At 42.4% G+C, this 20,198-nt stretch overlaps 1 protein-coding gene, 1 long non-coding RNA gene and 1 pseudogene across 3 annotated transcripts in view; 2 read left to right on the forward strand and 1 right to left on the reverse strand.

The window, feature by feature from the left end:
• The window catches only part of LOC309620018, an 878,206-nt gene that overhangs the window by 656,391 nt on the left and 201,617 nt on the right, over positions 1–20,198 (forward strand). The window lies entirely within an intron of this gene.
• RAI2 (retinoic acid induced 2) overlaps positions 1–20,198 on the reverse strand; it is a 406,186-nt gene that overhangs the window by 155,427 nt on the left and 230,561 nt on the right. The gene's annotated exons all lie outside the window — the stretch shown is intronic.
• Positions 2,807–19,796, forward strand: LOC309620434 (large ribosomal subunit protein uL18 pseudogene; annotated as a pseudogene). The gene has a single exon. The product of its transcript is annotated as a large ribosomal subunit protein uL18 pseudogene (transcript).

Below are 20,198 nucleotides of genomic sequence, written 5' to 3' on the forward strand. Positions count from 1 at the left end.
CCAGAGTCAGTTTCTATTGTTTGAAGTCAAAAGTCCCTTGGCAGACACTGCTAGTTGTCACCCAATTCCTTTCTCTCCTTAGAACAGAATCTCCATTTTTATCTGGGTGCAAGTTTTAGCTACTTGTGGCTACATAACTAAGTTCTGATCTATGAGACAGAGGGGGACGTGTGCTATACAAATTCTGGAGAGTATCTTTAAATAGGATACGCTTTTCTCCTCCCAGCTGGCTGGAATATGGATGTGATGGGTGGAGCTTGAGCAGCCATTTTTGGACCACAAAGTAGAAACCAAGTCTTAAGGATGGCAGAGCATCAAAATACAAGGAGCCTGTGACCCTGATTCTAAAGCTGCTACAGTAGACTTTATTGCTTACATTTATGTGAAAGAGAAAAACTTCTATCTTGTTTATGCCACTGTTTTTATTTTCTTTTTTGGCTGAACCTAATGCTACTGCTACTTTCCATCTGAACCTAATCCTAACTGATTAAAAACCCTGAGACAAGTGTGGCTGGTAGATCTAAATTTGAACCCACATCTGGGACAAAAAGTATGGGGAATAATTTAAACTTATTTTTCTCTAGGACTATTCTCCACACACTGATTTTCATGTTTCTGTGGGCCAAGCCTATAGTTTGTAAGACTCATCCACTATCCTGCCTGTACACAGTGCTATTCTTTGACCCCATCAAGAGGGGCCCTATCCTTGGCCTTGACCATTAAAGAACCCCACTCTGGCTGGGCCCCTTCCTGCAGGATGTAGGAGGAGCCAGCAAGGTCAAAATTTTCTAGAACATGGTTTACGTGACAGGAACCTTGGAGTTCCCTGACCAGATGGCTCAAGCCAGCTTCCAGAACCTGCATGGGCTTCTTCCCTGGGCCCTTCCTCCCAAAGGCAGATTATGTAGCCAGTATGAATACCATATGCTAGAGGTAAGGCCATGGGGTAGCTGTTCGCAGGGACGTGTGAATAGAATTTAGGTGGACACTCCAGTCCATTGGTCCACGTGCCCACAAGGCTCCTTATAGCAGGAGGTGGCGTCTATGAGGGAAGAGATGTGTGGGTGAGCTACAGGCTGGTGACCCAGGCTTCCTCTCCCCGTGCCATTATGGTTCAGTGTGGAACTCCAAGAAGTGCAATAACTTTAAATTCAAACCTGGTCTTCCAGATCTTGCAAAGGTGTATTTGTCAAGGCAGGAGGATGGATATGTTTTGAATAACAGTTTATTAGCTTTATAACTTTTAAGTATTTAGATATATATTTGGGCATCCATCTGTACTCTGGTTTCAGGACTTACAAATATCAGCAGTGAGGTTGCTTGTATAGAAGCTTAAATACTACTTCCAACATCTGAAACAGCAAATGTAGCACACAATCCCATGGCCTTCCTTCTGGGTTACTTGTACTCTGGTTCCAGGACTTACAAATAATAGCAGTGAGGTTGCTTATATAAAAGCTTAAATACTACTTCCAACATCTGAAACAGCAAATGTAGCACACAATCCCATGGCCTTCCTTCTGGGTTACTTGTTTTCCTTTCATTTCCTCTATTATTTTCTTGTTCTCTCCCTAAAGTTCCCCTCTGGTTGTGAGAAATCATTCGTAGGCTGGGACCTGGCTTTCTATTTCTTTCATGGCTCCCTGGCCCTTTAGCACAAAACGTTCTGGATACATTGGTTCTATGTCCAGTAAGTCTTAACACTGGATGTGCAACAGAATTGTGAGGGGAATGCTTTAAAAATGTGGAATCCCTAGCCCCACCCTAGTAATTCTGATTCTGAAATCTGGGCAGGGGTTGGGGAATCTGTATTTTTTTTAAGTTGTACAGGTGATTCTGAAGTACAGCCGTGGCTGAGACATTCAATGCAATGACCCACTGACTTACTCCTGACTAGAGACCCATGTCCTCAGAGACAGAAGAACAAGGGGAAAGAGATGAGAATGGGGTGAATTCAGAAGCTGAACCCCTGAGTCTTCCAACCCCTCCTCCTTCCAAGCTCTAGGCCACTGCATCTGCATCACATTTCTACTGGTCTCTTAGGGTGCTGGATGGTTGTCATTAGCACTTCCCATTGCTCAAAGCTTGATCATGCATTTCAAAATCAGGGTGGTAGCTGGTGGTTCTCAAATGGGTATTTGTACCTCCTTACAATTTTTTGAGGGTATACTTCTAATCTAGCACAGTAATTGGCGTATAGTGGATAATCATTTAATGTTTATCTAAGAGAAATTCTTTTTTTAATTAATTAATTAATTAATTTTTTTAAAGCTTGATAGTATTCACATTGCTTAATTTGTGTCATGCTTTATTTATTTATTTATTTATTTAATTTATTTATGGCTGTGTTGGGTCTTCGTTTCTGTGCGAGGGCTTTCTCTAGTTGTGGCAAGCGGGGGCCACTCTTCATCGCGGTGCGCGGGCCTCTCACTATCGCGGCCTCTCTTGTTGCGGAGCACAGGCTCCAGACGCGCAGGCTCAGTAGTTGTGGCTCACGGGCCCAGCCGCTCCGCAGCATGTGGGATCTTCCCAGACCAGGGCTCGAACCCGTGTCCCCTGCATTGGCAGGCAGACTCTCAACCACTGCGCCACCAGGGAAGCCCCTTAATTTATTTTTTAATTGAAGTATAGGTGATTTACAATGTCGTATTAGTTTCTGGTGCACAGAAAAGTGATTCAGTTATATATATATATATATTTTTTTTTTTTCTTTTTCATATTCTTTTCCATTATGGTTTATTACAGGATATTGAATATAGTTCCCTGTGCTCTACAGTAGGTCCTTGTTGTTTATTTTATATATAGTGTTTTTTTAAATTGAAGTATAGTTAATTTACAATGTTGTGTTAGTTTCAGGTGTACAGCAAAGTGATGTGTGTGTGTGTGTGTGTGTGTGTGTGTATGTGTGTATTCTTTTTCAGATTCTTTTCCACTATAGGTTATTTCAAGATATTGCGTATAGTTCCCTGTGCTATACAGTAGGTCCTGGTTGGTTATCTATTTTATATATAGTAGTTTGTATCTGCTAATCCCAAACTCCTAATTTATCCCTCCCCCACCCCTTTCTCCTTGGGTAACCATAAGTTTATTTTCTATGTCTGTGAGTCTGTTTCTGTTTTGTAAATAATTTCATTTGTGTCATATTTTATATTCCACATATAAGTGATATCATATGGTATTTGTCTTTGTCTGACTTACTTCACTTAATATAATAATCTCTAGGTCTGTCCATGTTGCTGCAAATGGCATTATTTCATTCCTTTTTATGGCTGAGTAATATTCCATTGTGTATATACGTATCACATCTTCTTTATCCATTCATCTGTCAATGGACATTTAGGTTGCTTCCATGTCTTGGCTATTGGGAACAGTGCTGCTACGAACATTGGCGTGCATGTATTATCTAAGAAAAAGTCTTGACCTGAGTTCAAGGAGCACTGCATTTGGTTTGAGGAAAACATTAAGATCACTGGGGTTTTATATTCAGACTCCTTCAAAGAAACAGACTAAGTGTTCCTTTTAGTTTTATATAACTGCAGACAAATGAACTTATTAGTAGCCAAATACTAGATTTTAAAAATACAAATCACCTTAAGGAAATACCCATCAACCCTTCCTGGTTATCTTTCATGGACATTTTAACCAAGACTTCTGATACTCACACTTTAATATTCCCATTATTTAAAATACAGTCAGATACAATAATAGGCAATCACAACCTACTTGAAGCCCTTAATGCGTCATTCACTTTATACTGTCTTTTAAGAGAAAGGTAAGTTCTTTTAGAAAACACATAGCAAAGCTGAAACCCAACAAACATTTAGATAGCACAAAACAAAACTTCAGAGCTGGGGGCCAGAGGTCCTGAAGAATTTTTCTAAGGAAAAATCTTTGAGATGAACGGTCTCCATTGGTTTGCTGCCCAGCGTTTTTTCATTGGAGCTGCTATTGCACAAGATTGCAACAATAGCTTGATCTTTGTCTTGATCTCTGTTATTTTTGGCCCCAATAGGTTGAGATTATTTTCAATAACTGCGCTGGAAACAGCTCTGTCAAGTCCCCTCTTTGTTTCATGCCACAGATCTTGACTGAAAATAGTACTATAGCTTCATTAGGAGCTATAAAAGGCTGCATGCCAGGAATCCTTGGGAAGCCACAATAGAAAGATACCAAGGCTGTTTAGGAGGATGAAATAAGAACAACTATCTACCAACGGGTCAGTTAAAGATGCTCTTCTTCCTTTGCTGGAACAAGCGAGTGACTGAGCCTCACCATTTGGGGTCTGCTTCTTGCAATAGCTTCACTGACCCCACAAAGCACCAAGCAGGAGTTTCTAGGGCTTACCTTGGGGTCATCAGACTTGATGCTTCATTTAAGACACACTGGGAGATGAGTGCCACTGCTAGGTTCCCTTGAAGAAAAATGTTAAACTGAAACAACCCCATTGCCAGTGTTTCTCAGAATAAAAGGAGCCTGCTAAGTGAGATGACTGTAAAGTATCATCTCCTCCACTCTGCTTTTTGCCAGAAATTTCTATTAACTTAGCAACATTCAGAGCCTTGTCAGAATTCCATATTTACAGTCCACAGACTTAATTGGGACCATACAGAGAGAATGGCAAGCATGGTCTAAGTTTCCCAGGGGCTTGGGATTATTGAAAAGAGTCACAGGGTATGGGATGCAACTGAGGGGGCCCGACAGGGGGACGCAGGGGACTCAAAAGCAAGATCTACAGCAGCATAGAGTATCTTGGTCTGTTTGACTTTTCCTCATGTTAGACTTTGTTTTAATTTAGAACCTTAAGCCAGAAAAAAATCTTTAGGATGATCCTCCCAGTTTTTTTTGTTTGTTTTTTTCTAATAAAATGACTGAGACCCAGAGACATATAGCAGCTAGATGTGAGACACAAGGTCACACAACTGGGTTGCGGCTGACTCATGCCTATTTGTTCATTCTCAACTATTAGAATATTTTTGGTAGCTAATGGTAAATGCAGAAAAGGTCTGAGTGAATGAGAGTTAGCTACTCCACTGCAGCCTCAGGACAAGGTTATGAAGAAAGCAATTCTCAAACCATATTCTATTGCCTTGCATGAAAGGTTTACTCAAAAATAGACACAACAACCACAACACAGCATGACAGGGATTATGTTCTCATTACAGCCAGCATCAGGCAATAAGAAATCCTCCTAACCAATGGTTGGGCAAGGCCCACTTAGGGTTCAATTCTTGGGGGCCATCCCTAAGGGTACGAGCTATAGATGTCACTAGGCTCTTCCACCTGGTTCATGCAAGGGTAGAGAGTATTGCTAAAATATATGGGCAGGTCCACATATCTTGAATTCATGTGATTTCACCAGTGAGAGGTCATTCATCATGCTAATTAACAAGTCATTCATTTCACAAAAAAAACCTCTTTGTGACATTTGCTATGCTCATTAGCAAAACCCGTGTGATCTCAATAGCGGAAATGGATATAGTCGCAACCTCTGGACAAGGTCCCCTCTGCTTAGAATGCCCACAGACCAGCCCTGGGGTGTTCATCCTTGATTCACATCTGGGTTATTGCTTGACCTAAATTTGAGGCACACAATGTAACTCATAATTGGTGAGGAATTTTAATGTAAATCTCAGACATTATAACAAACTGCTTCATGGTGAAATAAGAATTCGAACCCAGGTCTTCTGATTCCATTCCAAAATCCTTTCCAAAGGGCCACATGCCTCTCTTCTAATAAAAAAAAAAAATCAGCAAGTTTGCTAAACATATGCTAGAAAAGATGTCAAAAGAGTAAATCACGCATTCCCATGCAATTGGGATTCTTTGAAACTGGTTGTGAGGAGCCTAGACTGGTGTGTGCTACAACTTCTACAAAGGAACATGTTTCGGAGCTGTGTGAGAACCCACCTCCTCAGAGCCCCATGGAGCCATCAGCAGACGCGCGGGGTGATCTCTCAGTATCGCAGCGCAGGGGACTCTACAGAAAATTCTGTCTCGCTCACAAGGTGATTTTGCCTTCTGGCTTGTCGGAGTGGACCTCTGGAGTGTAGCAAGATGTACCCATAAGAGGCACTGAAGAAATACTTGTTAAGTTGTACTGAAAATCCTGCTGGTTCCCAGGGAGCCTGGGGGGGGGGGGTTTGGAAATGTCCGTGGGGCACTGATTTAGGCTTAGAACTGTTTGTTTTGAATCCTTCTCTAAGATTTTGCATAATCCTGTGATTATGGCCCTTGGCTGCATGTTAGATCATGTGAGTAGGTTGTAAAGACTCTCAGTGCCTAGTTCTACCCTAGAGCAATCAGATCAGAATCTCTGGGGTTGGGGCCCAGGCATTAGTATTTTCTTAAAGGTTTTTGGATGATTTGAATGTGCAGCCAGGGTTGAGACCCGATTGTCTAATTCAGTGCCTCTCAAACTGTGGGTGCAAGCCCCCTGGGGATCTCGTTAGCATGCAGATCCTGAGATTCTGCACTTCTAAGAACCTCACAGGTGAGAACGATGCAGATGTACCGCGGACCATACTCTGAGCGGCAAGGATCTAACCTCTTACCCCTCAAACTTTCTGAGAGCAAAACCACTAAAGCAAAATCTGAGATGGGCCAAAATAATCCAACTCAACCCCGTCATTTATCCTTCTGGAGAATGTGTGGAATACAGCTTCAATGTGACTACAAAGCAAATAAAATGATTAAACACCTAAACATTTTGTAAAAACTGAACTTCGATTTCCCACAGATTTGCCTTAAATGCTTAGAATATTTTCCAAATCACAAGATAACAAGGCTCTACTTCCCAAAAGCTAACCATCTAATGTACCAAAAAAAAAAGCCATCTCTGCATTCCCTATTTATTATGCCCTTCGTATTTACTGATTGTCTCGTATGTCACTGCCTCTGTAGTTAGCCTGTGAGAGCATGATACCTGGGTTTGCGGTTCTTTTCACAGCTCTAGTTTAAGCCAGTTCATTGCAGGATCCAGGGAGGGATTGGAGGAAGCGGCGTCACAAACAGCCAGCTGATCTGCAAACAGTGTAGGCGGCTGGCTAGGATAGGGCAATCTTTAAATGTAAACAAAGGAGAAGGCTGGGGCTCACTGAGTGGCCTTTTCGCTACACGTGCATAAGCAGACACTGACTGACATCAGCTGCAGCAGCCTGAATCTGAAGGACGAGCGAGAGAATTTCGCAAACTCAGAAAGAACGGAAAAGCCAAGCCACTACCCACAGAGCCCAAGGTGCACGCCTGTGAATTATGTTATCAGCTGCACAGCAGGGCTGCAGAAAGCACTAACTATGAACAATATATAAATTACAGGGGTCATTCAATGAGCAGATCAAGTGCAATTAAAATGCAAAAGACTTTTCTTTTTACCTGACTCAGAAAAAAATTTTTGTCACACAAGGGTGCCTCAAATTGTCCAGTAGAGCAGGGGTGGGGGGAGGGAGAGAGGTGTGTGTGTGGGAACCTGATTACTGAACTCAAAAAGGCTAATGTGCAATTTGTGTTCTTTTTATGTAGATTAAATGCATTGACTGCAGCTTGTACCGCTTAGATACTCAGCAGGGAGTCAAAAGCTTGGGTATCAGTCAACCACAGCCAGCAGCTAAAGCATGGGGCCAAATCTGTTATTGTGCCTTAGATGAGACACTTAATCTAATCTAATGGGAGCAAACCCCCCTGGACAAATAAAAGGGCATTACCAGCAGCATGGTAGCTGTAATGTTAAGAAAAAGCACCAAATATTTTTTGTGATAACATAATTAATGACTTCTCCAGTCTCCTGTTTGCTCTTTAAAAATTCTGCCTTCCAGCTCACAGTGGCTTGTCTCACAGCCACCCCACGGAGAGTCTCAGGATGTAAATAACAGGAGGCAGCAGTCTGCCTTCTCACCCTCTTGGGAAGCCATGTGTCATAGGTATACCGCAATCAGAAAAACTGTATGTTTTTCCCCTGGAGCCATATCTATACCCTCAAGCAGTGTGAAAACATCATTGGGTTTTGATGAATTTGCCTTATTAAAGCAAACAAGAACGAGGCAGATTGGCCAGGATGCCTGAGGTGGGGCATGAGATGCTACACTTCCAGCAAGCTCCCAGGTGATGCCAATGCTGCTGGCATGATGGCCTCTCCTCCCAAAGTGAGGGATCTAAGACACTAAGGCAGAAGTCCCAACACCCTTTGTGACCTACTCTCAGTAGTCACACAACTGACACTTCTGCCATTTTCTAACGGTCACACAGACCAACCACGAGTTCACTGTGGGAGAAGACTACACAAGGGTGTGAATACCAAAAGGCAAGGCTCATTGTGGGTCATCTTGGAGGCTGGTGACCACACCAAATAAGCCAAGGCGCCCTATTCCTTCTGCAAAACACAAAGACTGAGGTCCATGGCCCACTGAATGCTCACAGCCACACTCTAATACAGCATACACTTCTGCTCCCAATAGCTGGGTCCTACACTTACTAAGAGTTGATTGTGTTTGCTTCCAAAGCTGTTTATGATGATTGTTCCAGCTGTACTTGTTATTAAGATTTAGTGATTTATACAACATGTGAATTAATGAAATATGAATGCAAAAAGGAGTCGTTTCTACAGGAACAAAGTTGAAAATTTTGGAAAGATGTAATAGTAACGGGTAGCTAAAAATGCTGTTGAATTCTCTGACATAAATCATAGCAATGTTTTCTTAGGTTAGTCTCCCAAGGCTATAGAAATAAAAGCAAGAATAAACAAATGGGACCTAATCAAGCGTATAAGCTTTTGCACAGCAAAGGAAACCATAAACAAAACGAACAGATAACCTACGGAATTGGAGAAAATATTTGCAAACTATGCGACCTACAAGGGCTTAACTTCCAAAATATATAGACAGCTCATACAACTCAATAACAAAAAAACAACCCAATCAAAAAATAGGCAGATGACCTAAATAGACATTTCTCCAAAGAAGACATACAGATGACCAACAGGCACATGAAAAGATGCTCAACATCACTAATTATTAGAGAAATGCAAATAAAAACTACAATGAGGTATTACTTCACACCAGTCAGAATGGCAATCATTAAAAAGTCCGCAATATTAAATACTGGAGAGTGTGTGGAGAAAAGGCAACCCTCCTACACTGTTGGTGGGAATGTAAATTGGTGCAGACACTATGGAAAACAGTATGAAGATTCCTTAAAAAACTAAAAATGGAGTTGCCATATAATCTATTGACAGCAATCCCATTCCTGGGCATATATCTGGAGAAAACCCTAATTCGAAAAGATACATGCACCCTAATGTTCATAGCAGCACTATTTATAATAGCTAAGACATGGAAGCAACCTAAATGCCCATCAACAGATGAATGGATAAAGAAGATGTGGTACGTATATACACAATGGAATACTACTCAGCCATAAAAAGATTGAAATAATGCCATTTGCAGCAACACGGATGGACCTAGAGATTATCATACTAAGTCAGACAGAGAAAGACAAATACCATATGATATCTATTATATGTGGAATCTAAAATATGATACAAATGAACTTATCTATGAAACAGAAAAAGAGTCACAGACAGAAAACAAACTTACGGTTATCCAAGGGGAAAGGGGGTGGGGGAGGGACAAATTAGGAGTTTGCGATTAGCAGATACAAACAAGGCCCTACTGTACAGCACAGGGAACTATATTCAATATCCGGTAATAAACCATAATGGAAAAGAATATGAAAAAGAATATATATATATATATATACACACACACACACACACACACACACATATATATAACTGAATCACTTTGCTGTACACCAGAAACTAACACAACATGATAAATTAACTATAATTTAAAAATAGACAAAAATTACTGTTGAGTTATGTGTGTGCCAAACAACTGTAAAAGATTGAAAATCATTAAAAAATTGGGAGGATTATGTGCTGAGCTTGTTTCACAAATGTCTTACATTCTTGCTCCACTTTCAAAACTGGAAATCACAGACAGTGCATTTTAGGGACAGTTCATGAGAGAAGGAAAGCCTGTGTCTCCTATCAGCAGATTTATATTCAAAGAAAATGACTTGGCTATACAACAAAAGTTTAGTGAATGAATGTATATTTACATGTTTTAAGTTAAATAAAATATCTACAGTTTGTATATACCATTTTTTCAATGATTCCCTGTTTTAACTATCTTTTTTTTTTCAATTAACCAACCAAATTCTGGTTCAGATGGATGGGTACAAAGCATCCATTATAAATGGGAAACTGCTCCTGAACTGGCACTTTTGTTTAGAAGTAGGATGAAAGAAGGATAGAGCTAGAGAGAAGGAGGGGCTAGACCATCTGGTTCTAGAAAGTTCTGAGACTGGAAGGCAATTTATCTGCAATCTCACTTACTTGCTACCAATAAGGTGGAGCCACAGCTGCCCTATTGTACACATGCCTGGGACTTCATAATATCTTTTGGTGGCTTCTTTTCCCTCTCAAGGCCATCCTTGCCATTTATTTTAACCTGATTTCACTTGCATGCAATGCTTAGGAAGAGATATAGCTTTCTGCCTACCAAAAGCTCATGCTCCCCTTTCCGTGGTGTTGTTGCTAGGAAATGGCTACCCTGACACGGGATACATTCTCCAGCCCCGTTTCCATCCATATGTGGCCCTGTAACCAGTTCCCATCAGTGAAATATGACTGGAGGTGAGAGGCAGCACTTCTGGGCTGGGATTTTGAAGAAGTAAATGTACCTTATCCATGGTTTTTCTCCTCCTGCTGGCTGTTTGCACAGGACTGAGGCTCTGGAGGATGGTAGAGGTACAAGGTAGAAGAAGCCTGAGTCCCTGAGTAACTCACTTGCCATGGGAAAGTCACTCAGTCGCTGGCCAGGACCATTATGTGTCAAGACACTTAAATTTGGAGAGTTGTTTGTTACAGCAGCTAGTGTTATGTCACTTCAACTAACACAGGGGCTGCTCACCTGGGACTTGCCCTTCTTCATTATTCTGCCCCTCCCCTTCCTCCCACCCTAGCCTCTTACGTCTCATTGGGATTATTTTTTTTATGGGTATGAGTTGTGGATTCTTAACCTGAGGGGTCTACACAATTATATGCAAAATGTTGTCTATAGGTGTATTTTTCTGGGAAGAGGGTCTACTGCTTTTGTGGGCTTTTCATATGGGCCTGGGAGCCCCTCAAATTATTACAAAGAGCTGCTCTAAGAGATTCACCTTCAATGTCATAGTCCTAATTTAATCCATGACCTTAATTCACCCTATGATTTAGAGATCTGAGTATCTGTGGGTAATTCATGGATGCAGATTAAAGTGAAAGCAAAAGTAAAGAGCTCACACTAGATCGTGAATGCAAATATACAAGCATATCAGGGACATCATGGAATGAATAGAATCAAATCGGTGGACTGAAGAAGCTGAATGGAAGCCCCCATCTGAGGTTTATTAAGTAGCTGCCTTTCTCCTGTTGCATAAGTGCAGCTCCAAAGCATATCTTGGTGACTTAAAAGAGCTACCATGTTCCTTTCCAACAGCCTAATTTATGGCATAGGACTAAGGAGATCCTGTTTTTTTATATACTGAGAAGCAGTTCTTCTCTAGCTCAACTCATATGTCCTGAGAGTTTAGGTCCAGCAAAACCGTGTTAATGCCAGGGCAATTAAAAATTTTGCAGGGGTGGGGGTGGGTTCTGTAGGACTCTGCAAAGGACTGGAAATATGAGACAGTGGCTCATGCCTGTCCCAAGCATTGAAAATTACTGGGTGGAACTAAGGGTCTCCAGAGAGCTTATTATTCATATGAAGGCGTCTAGTCTCCTCTTCAGAGTCTGGGAATGACCTGAATTCTAAGCTAGGGTTGACATAGAGCTTTCCCGTTTGCTTAGTGTCTTTTAATAGAGCAGACGCGGGTGTATCACGTCCACCCTGAAGGAGTGTGGAGGACTACGGAGCCACCACACAAAGCCCCTTTTCCCCAAGAAGCAAGCACACAGGTAGGAGGTAGGAATATTCATCCAAGGTAAGCAAGTGTTAAAACTTGCAGGATTCCCCCCCCCCACCAACCCCATGTTTTTAATTAGGGTCTACTGATATCTTCTCTTGTTGCCCAGTTTGTAGACAAGGTTTCATATCCTCTGTTCTTTGAACATTCTGGACCTTATTTTGAATCACCTGGGAGTCTGGTCTAAAATGTAGATTCCTAGGTCCTACTCCAGACCTCCTGAATCAGCATCTCAGGAGTACAGCCCAGGAACTGCCTTTTAAACACATGCCCCAGGTGATTCTAAGTCTCACTGGTTTGCCCAGCACTGGTCCAAAGTTTCTGAGGAGTGGCAGCTCTGGAATGTCTTAGGCTGTGGCACGGCACTGTGTTCTATAGGGCCGGAGGTGGGCTAGGAGACACGTCTGGCTGCACTGGCTAGCAGTCATCTGGCTACTCCATGGTAACTGCGTGTTTGTTCAAAGTGGCTTTGGAGGCTGCAGGTCTGTGACGAGCTGTGGACACGGGTCTCTGTCCCGCAGGATGGGGTTTGTTAAGGTTGTAAAGAATAAGACCTACTTCAAGAGATACCAAGTGAAATTTAGAAGAAGACAAGAGGGTAAAACGGATTACTATGCTGGGAAATGCTTGGCAATCCAGAACAAAAATAAGTACAATACACCCAAATACAGGATGAGTCCATGTAACCAACAGAGATATCATTTGTCAGATTGCTTATGCCTGTAGAGAAGGGGATATGACAGTCTGGGCAGCTAATGCTCATGAACTCCCAAAGTATGGCGTGAAGGTTGGCCTGACAAATTATGCTGCAGTACAGTTACTGGTCCACTGATGGCCCAAAGGCTTCTCAATCAGTTTGGCATGGACAAGATCTATGAAGGCCACGTGGAGGTACCCAGCGATGAATACAATGTGGAAAGCATTGATGGTCAACCTGGTGCCTTCACCTGCTATTTGGATGCAGGGCTTGCTAGATTTACTACTAGAAATAAAGTTTTTGGGGCCCTGAAGGACGCTGTGGATGGAGGCTTGTCTATCCCTCACAGTACCAAATGGTTCCCTGGTTATGATTCAGAAAACAAGGCATTCAACACAGAAGTACACTGGAAGCACATCATGGGTCAAAACGTTGCAGATGGGAACCCTCTTGCACTGTTGGTGGGAATGTAAATTGATACAGCCACTATGGAGAACAGTATGGAGGTTCCTTAAAAAACTAAAAATAGAACTACCATACAACCCAGCAATCCCACTACTGGGCATATAACCTGAGAAAACCATAATTCAAAAAGAGTCATGTACCACAATGTTCATTGCAGCTCTATTTACAATAGCCAGGACATGGAAGCAACCTAAGTGTCCATCGACAGATGAATGGATAAAGAAGATGTGGCACATATATACAAATGGAATATTACTCAGCCATAAAAGGAAACAAAATTGAGTTATTTGTAATGAGGTGGATGGACCTAGAGTCTGTCATACAGAGTGAAGTTAAGTCAGAAAGAGAAAAACAAATACCGTATGCTAACACATATATATGGAATCTAAGAAAGAAAAAAAAAATGTCACGAAGAATCTAGGGGCAGGACGGGAAGAAAGACTCAGACCTACTAGAGAATGGACTTGAGGACATGGGGAGGGGGAAGGGTAAGCTGGGACAAAGTGAGAGAGTGGCATGGACATATACACACTACCAAATGTAAAATAGGTAGCTAGTGGGAAGCAGCCGCATAGCACAGGGAGATCGGCTCGATGGTTTGTGACCACCTAGAAGGGTGGGATAGGGAGGGTGGGAGGAAGGGAGACGCAAGAGGGAAGGGATATGGGGATATATGTATATGTATAGCTGATTCACTTTGTTATAAAGCAGAAACTAACACACCATTGTAAAGCAATTATACTCCAATAAAGATGTTAAAAAAAGTTGCAGATGATATGCATTACCTAATTGAAGAAGATGAAGATGCTTATAAGAAACAATTTTCTTAATACATAAAGAACAAAACTCCAGCCATGATGGAGGAGATGTATAAGAAAGCTCATGCTGCTATATGAGAGAATCCAGTCTATGATAAGAAGCCTAAGAAAGAAGTTAAAAAGAGGAAGAGGAACCATCCCAAAATGTCTCTTGCCCAGAACAAAGATCAGGTAGCTCAGAAGAGGGCAAGCTTCCTCAGAGCTCAGGAATGGGCAGCTGAGAGCTAGTAAACCAAACCACACTTTTCTATGAAGATTTTTCAGATAAAGACAGTAATAAACGTATTGACCAAGCAGCTCCCCCCAAAAAAGTGGCTTTGGAGGAAGTTAATTATGGGGATACTAAAGGCTACCCCCCAACCATGCCATGTAATGGTATTACCCTACTGCCCACCCCCCTACAAGCTAGAAAAGATGCTGAAGCCCAAGGGATAATGTGATTTGTACTTTGAATGAGACACAAAGATAACTTTTTAAAAATTCAGGCTCCTGACACGTGCACCTCAACACCCCATATGAAAACGCAATGCATTTCCATTAAACCTCAGTGTCTAGCATGCCCCCTTTCCTCTCTCAACTCAGGACTGAAGAATCTCCGGAGGGTGAGCCTGGATGCCCTCCCTGTGGTTATAAGCACCTGTAACAGACCCTCTTGGCACCTCCACACAACCTCCTCCTCCCTCTACACACCCAAGGCTGCTTGCTGCAAACTTCTGTAACTATCTATGAGAACACACGTAGCTGGTGCTCAGGGCAAGACAGAAGTGCTGGAGAGTTAGTCCCCCTGAGAGCAGCCCTCAAACAATGACAGATGGGGAGTTGGTGGAGGAATACCCCAGCTTCCTCATCCCACTGGTGGGATAACTCTGGAACGTGTTCAGCACTCTCCCCAAAAGGTCCCTGCTGGGGTTGATCTCCAAGAGCCCATGATGGGCACTTGCTTATTATCACATGCAGCTGTGGCTCCCTTCCCTTCTCTTCTCACTCCTCCACTTTCCAACCAGTGTTTCCTGGGACCTCCTTCCAAATAACCAACTTGCATTTGAGTTTTTGTCTGAGGGCACCCCTCGGGATGTAAAAGACACAAAGGTGATCTAACAGCTCTGAATGGACCCTGGCGCTGTAAGAGACAAGTGTGGAGGCCAGCAAACCCCTGTATCTGTAGCATTTTGGCGTGATGGTCTAAATCATCTGACTGATTTCTGCTCCCTTTTTGCTGACCTCTGTACAAAATCTGTGGATGATGAGTAACCTTGATAGTCCGTTTCCATTGCTCCTCCTAAATAATGAGCCTTTTGCTACCTAGAGTGACAGGAGCAGAGCAACACCAGTCCCGGTGTGCCCTGTTGCAGACTGAGCCTTCTGTGTTCTACGTCAGGAGGTCCAGATCCAAGCACGATTCGGGGTCTCGCGAGGTTGCTGACCCACATCACGGGGTACCCTGGGAGGACAGGACAGCCCACATTTGTGCATTCCTTTAACAAATGTATATGGAGCACTTACTGCTAGTTGGAGTCTGGGGAATATGGAAGGAATGTGCGTAAGTTAAGTCTGGCCAGGCTGTTGCTAGATAGAACTCTGCCAGCCCCTGCCCCGAGGGGCCTGTCCTCATGGAAGATCCCATCTCGTCTAGCCTAGGCGAAGCCAGAGCCTGCGGAGTGCCCTCCCTGCATTTACCTCGGGCCTCTCTGCTTCACCCCCCACGCTGGGAGCAGCGTTATCCTTCTGAAATACAAAACTGCGTATCACTCCCCTGCTCAATAATCGTCAGTAGCTCCACTACGCCTATGAAACAAAGGACAAACTTCTGATTATATATGCAGCCAAGCGCTCTCAAGTCTGGCTCCAAACCATCCTTCTAACCTCCTTTTCCACCACCTCCTCCCCTTCCCAGCAGGTAGCTTGTACTCCCCCAAACACTCTATGTTCTTTCAGACTGCTGTCCTCTTTTGCACATGCTGTTCCTTAGGCCTGAATTTCACTTATCCCCTTAGCCAACCCCCAGTCATTGTCGAGCACCCACTTAGAATGTCACCTCTTCCATGAAGACTTGCTCGCCCCTCCGTCTACCTCCAACAGCACCAACAGCCGCGTCTCCTGCGTACCTTGCTATCGGCACACGCGCGGCAAATTCAATACTGAGCACGCTATGCTGTCATTGTTTCTGAGTCTGGCTTCTCCCAGAAGACTGTGAGCGCATAGAAAGCAGGGATGTTGCCATTTTGTTCATGTTTGTACCCTACTTGTGGGCTTAAGAGAATGCGTGGCACACTGTACATCTGTAAGAAACGCTTGTGAACGCCCGCCCGGGCCTCAGAAAGCCCAAAGGAGATTTAACCCTTTCTCTCCGGTAACTGGTACCATTCCTGGTGTAAGATATGTTCCACACACCTGGATGGGAATGTTCGCTTGTGCTGTCCTCTCAACTGCTTCTGTTTTGGGCCCCCAGCAGTTCTCTCCATTGATTTAGAGCTGAGCTCTGGAGGTTGCCCCAGGATTTGAGGTCACCAGGGTGCTCTGAGGTGCCCAATGCCAAAGCTGAGCAGGTGGACTTTTATTGCCCCAAGGGTGCATTGTGCGGCTCTCTGGTATGAGCAGGCAGAAAGCTGATGACATCGCAGCCCCTTGCAGACATCCACAGGGAGCCCTCAACTCTGAGGGGTGACAAGGAGAATCAAGCGGGGAAGGAATCAGATCGAGGTGCATTATGCCTGGAGGCGTTGAACCATCATTCACAGGTGGAGGGAAATGTCTCAGAAGGGACAAGCCAAGGAGTTATCTGTTGGTATTCAGGGAAGAGAGGTGTGTATGCAGTAACGTCACAGGTACTCAAGTGAGGCCAGCAGCCACTTACTTCTCCCAGAGGGCTGGTGGCAGTGCCGGCCTGGACAACCTTTGATCATCCTCAAACTAGAAAATAATTAACCAAACCTCTTCACTCGGCATAGAGTCCACTTCTTTAAGGTACAGACCAGAATGTTTCATTCTTGAGAGATCTGGACTTTATAAGTGCTTACTACAAACTGGACCAGGCAAGATGTTATGTACTTTCTGTGCATCAACTCACTGAACTCCCATAATGAACCCTGGTTGGTAGTTTCATAATTATCCCCCATTTCACAGATGAGAAATCAGAGGCTCAGTGAAGTTAAGTAACTTGGCCATACTCACACCGTCAGTAAGCAGCAGAACTGGGATTCTTACCAGTTCTATCGGACCCCATGATCTGTGTTTGGATCTTCTACATGATGCCACCCTGAGTACCACGCCTTCCCTGATGTTCAGAGATAGGGGCCCTGGCCCCTGGCACTTGGCCACTAACTAGCTGTGTTGCCCTGCAAAAGGCACCCAATTTTCTGGATCTCAATAATTGTGTGTGAGTTGGACCAGCCGATCTGTAGACCTCCTTCAGATTTAGCATTCTATGAGTCTATGGTGGAATCATATTTTCTTTCATGCATGGTTATCAAGGGTGGGTAACTGGGGCCTAAAATCGACTGGTAGAATATGAAATTGATTAATTGCCAATTAAGTAGTTGGCATATTTCTGAATCATGGTATAAGAAGGGCTTTCATTGTCATTTTTAGGCTGTTGCATTGATAAACTTGTTTTTTTTTACTCTTAAAAATTATGCTTTATTACAGTGCTCTAATATATAAAACATTGTGGGTTTTCGCACCCAGAAAATCAAATAGATCAATAGATCAGAATAAAGTATCCAGAACATGTATGTGAGCACTTGATTTATGATAAATGATTCACAACAGAGCAGTGGGAAAAGGATAGTCTTTGCAAAGAATGGTGCTGGATAAATGGGATAGCCATATGTAAACCATAATGTGTCTTCGCCCCTTATATACCATGTACAAATACCAATGCCAACTGGATCAACTGGGTTACAGATCTAAAACTGAAAAATAAAGTCAGAACTTGATAAAACTTGAAGGCTCAAATTTTTAGTCCCTTTGACACATTCTGGTTCTCAAGTGTTAAGCCCCTTGGGTAGGTCTGCCCATATCAGGCTGTCAACTTCCTGAAGACAGTAACTCTCTTTAAAATGCTGTTTGTGATAGCTAGTGGGAAGCTGCTGTATAGCACAGGGAGCTCAGCTCGGTGCTCTGTGGTGACCTAGATGGTTTCTTATTTCAACGATAAAATAAATCACGGTATGTAAAAGACCTGTAGAGTGGAAAATAAGGTCAATGGTATTATGACACTATTGCTCTTAAGGAGCATTCTATGGTCATTAATTCTTCCTCAACCCCATATAGTCTCCTATTTTGGGATTTGTTCCATGGTTTCCAACAGGACATTTTATTTTATTTTTTTTGAATTTTATTTTTTTTTTTACACAGCAGGTTCCTATTACTTATCCATTTCATACATATTAGTGTATATATGTCAATCCCAATCTCCCAATTCATCACACCACCACTCCCCTCACCACCACTTTCTCCCCTTGGTGTCCATACATTTGTTCTCTGCATCTGTGTCTCAATTTCTGCCCTGCAAACCGGTTCATCTGTACCATTTTTCTAGGTTCCACATATATGCATTAATATACGGTATTTGTTTTTTTCTTTCTGACTTACTTCACTCTGTATGACAGTCTCTAGATCCATCCACGTCTCTACAAATGAACCAATTTCATTTCTTTTTAAGGCTGAGTAATATTCCATTGTATATATGTACCACATCTTCTTTATCCATTCATCTGTCGATGGGCATTTAGGTTGCTTCCATGTCCAGGCTATTGTAAATAGTGCTGCAATGAACATTGGGGTGCATGTGTGTTTTTGAATTACGGTTTTCTCAGGGTATATTCCCAGTAGTGGGATTGCTGGGTCATATGGTAATTCTATTTTTAGTTTTTTAAGGAACCTCCATATGTTTCTCCACAGTGGCTGTATCAATTTACATTCCCACCAACAGTGCAAGAGTGTTCCCTTTTCTCCACACCCTCTCCAGCATTTGTTGTTTGTAGATTTTCTGATGATGCCCATTCTAACTAGTGCGAGGTGATACCTCATTGTAGTTTTGATTTGCATTTCTCTCAAAATTAGTGATGTTGAGCAGCTTTTCATGTGCTTCTTGGCCATCTATATGTCTTCTTTGGAGAAATGTCTATTTAGGTCTTCTGCCCATTTTTGGATTGGGCTGTTTGTTTTTTTAATATTGAGCTGCATGAGCTGTTCATATATTTTGGAGATTGTTTGTCCATTGATTCGTTTGCAAATATTTTCTCCCATTCTGAGGGCTGTCTTTTCGTCTTGTTCGTAGTTTCCTTTGCTGTGCAAATACTTTTAAGTTTCATTAGATCCTATTTGTTTATTTTTGTTTTTATTTCCATTACTCTAGGAGGTGGATCAAAAAACATCTTGCTGTGATTTATGTCAAAGAGTGTTCTTCCTATGTTTTCCTCTAAGAGCTTTATAGTGTCTGGTCTTACATTTAGGTCTCTAATCCATTTTGAGTTTATTTTTGTGTATGGTGTTAGGGAGTGTTCTAATTTCATTCTTCTACATGTAGCTGTCCAGTTTTCCCAGCACCACTTATTGAAGAGGCTGTCTTTTCTCCATTGTATATCCTTGCCTCCTTTGTCATAGATTAGTTGACCATAGGTGCGTGGGTTTATCTCTGGGCTTTCTATCCTGTTCCATTGATCTATATTTCTGTTTTTGTGCCAGTACCATATTGTCTTGATTACTGTAGCTTTGTAGTATAGTCTGAAGTCAGGGAGTCTGATTCCTCCAGCTCCAATTTTTTCCCTCAAGACTGCTTTGGCTATTCGGGGTCTGTTGTGTCTCCATACAAATTTTAAGATTTTTTGTTCTAGTTTTGTAAAAAATGCCATTGGTAATTTGATAGGGATTCCTTTGAATCTGTAGATTGCTTTGAGTAGTATAGCTATTTTCACAATGTTGATTCTTCCAATCCAAGAACATGGTATATCTCTCCATCTGTTTGTATCACCTTTAATTTCTTTCATCAGTGTCTTATAGTTTTCTGCATACAGGTCTTTTGTCTCCCTAGGTAGGTTTATTCCTAGGTATTTTATTCTTTTTGTTGCAATGGTAAATGGGAGTGTTTCCTTAATTTCTCTTTCAGACTTTTCATCATTAGTGTATAGGAATGCAAGAGATTTCTGTGCATTAATTTTGTATCCTGCAACTTTACCAAATTCATTGATTAGCTCTAGTAGTTTTCTGGTGGCATC

The sequence above is a fragment of the Balaenoptera borealis genome, assembly GCF_965194805.1.
Source record: "Balaenoptera borealis genome assembly, chromosome: X".
Taxonomy (NCBI): Eukaryota; Metazoa; Chordata; class Mammalia; order Artiodactyla; family Balaenopteridae; genus Balaenoptera; species Balaenoptera borealis.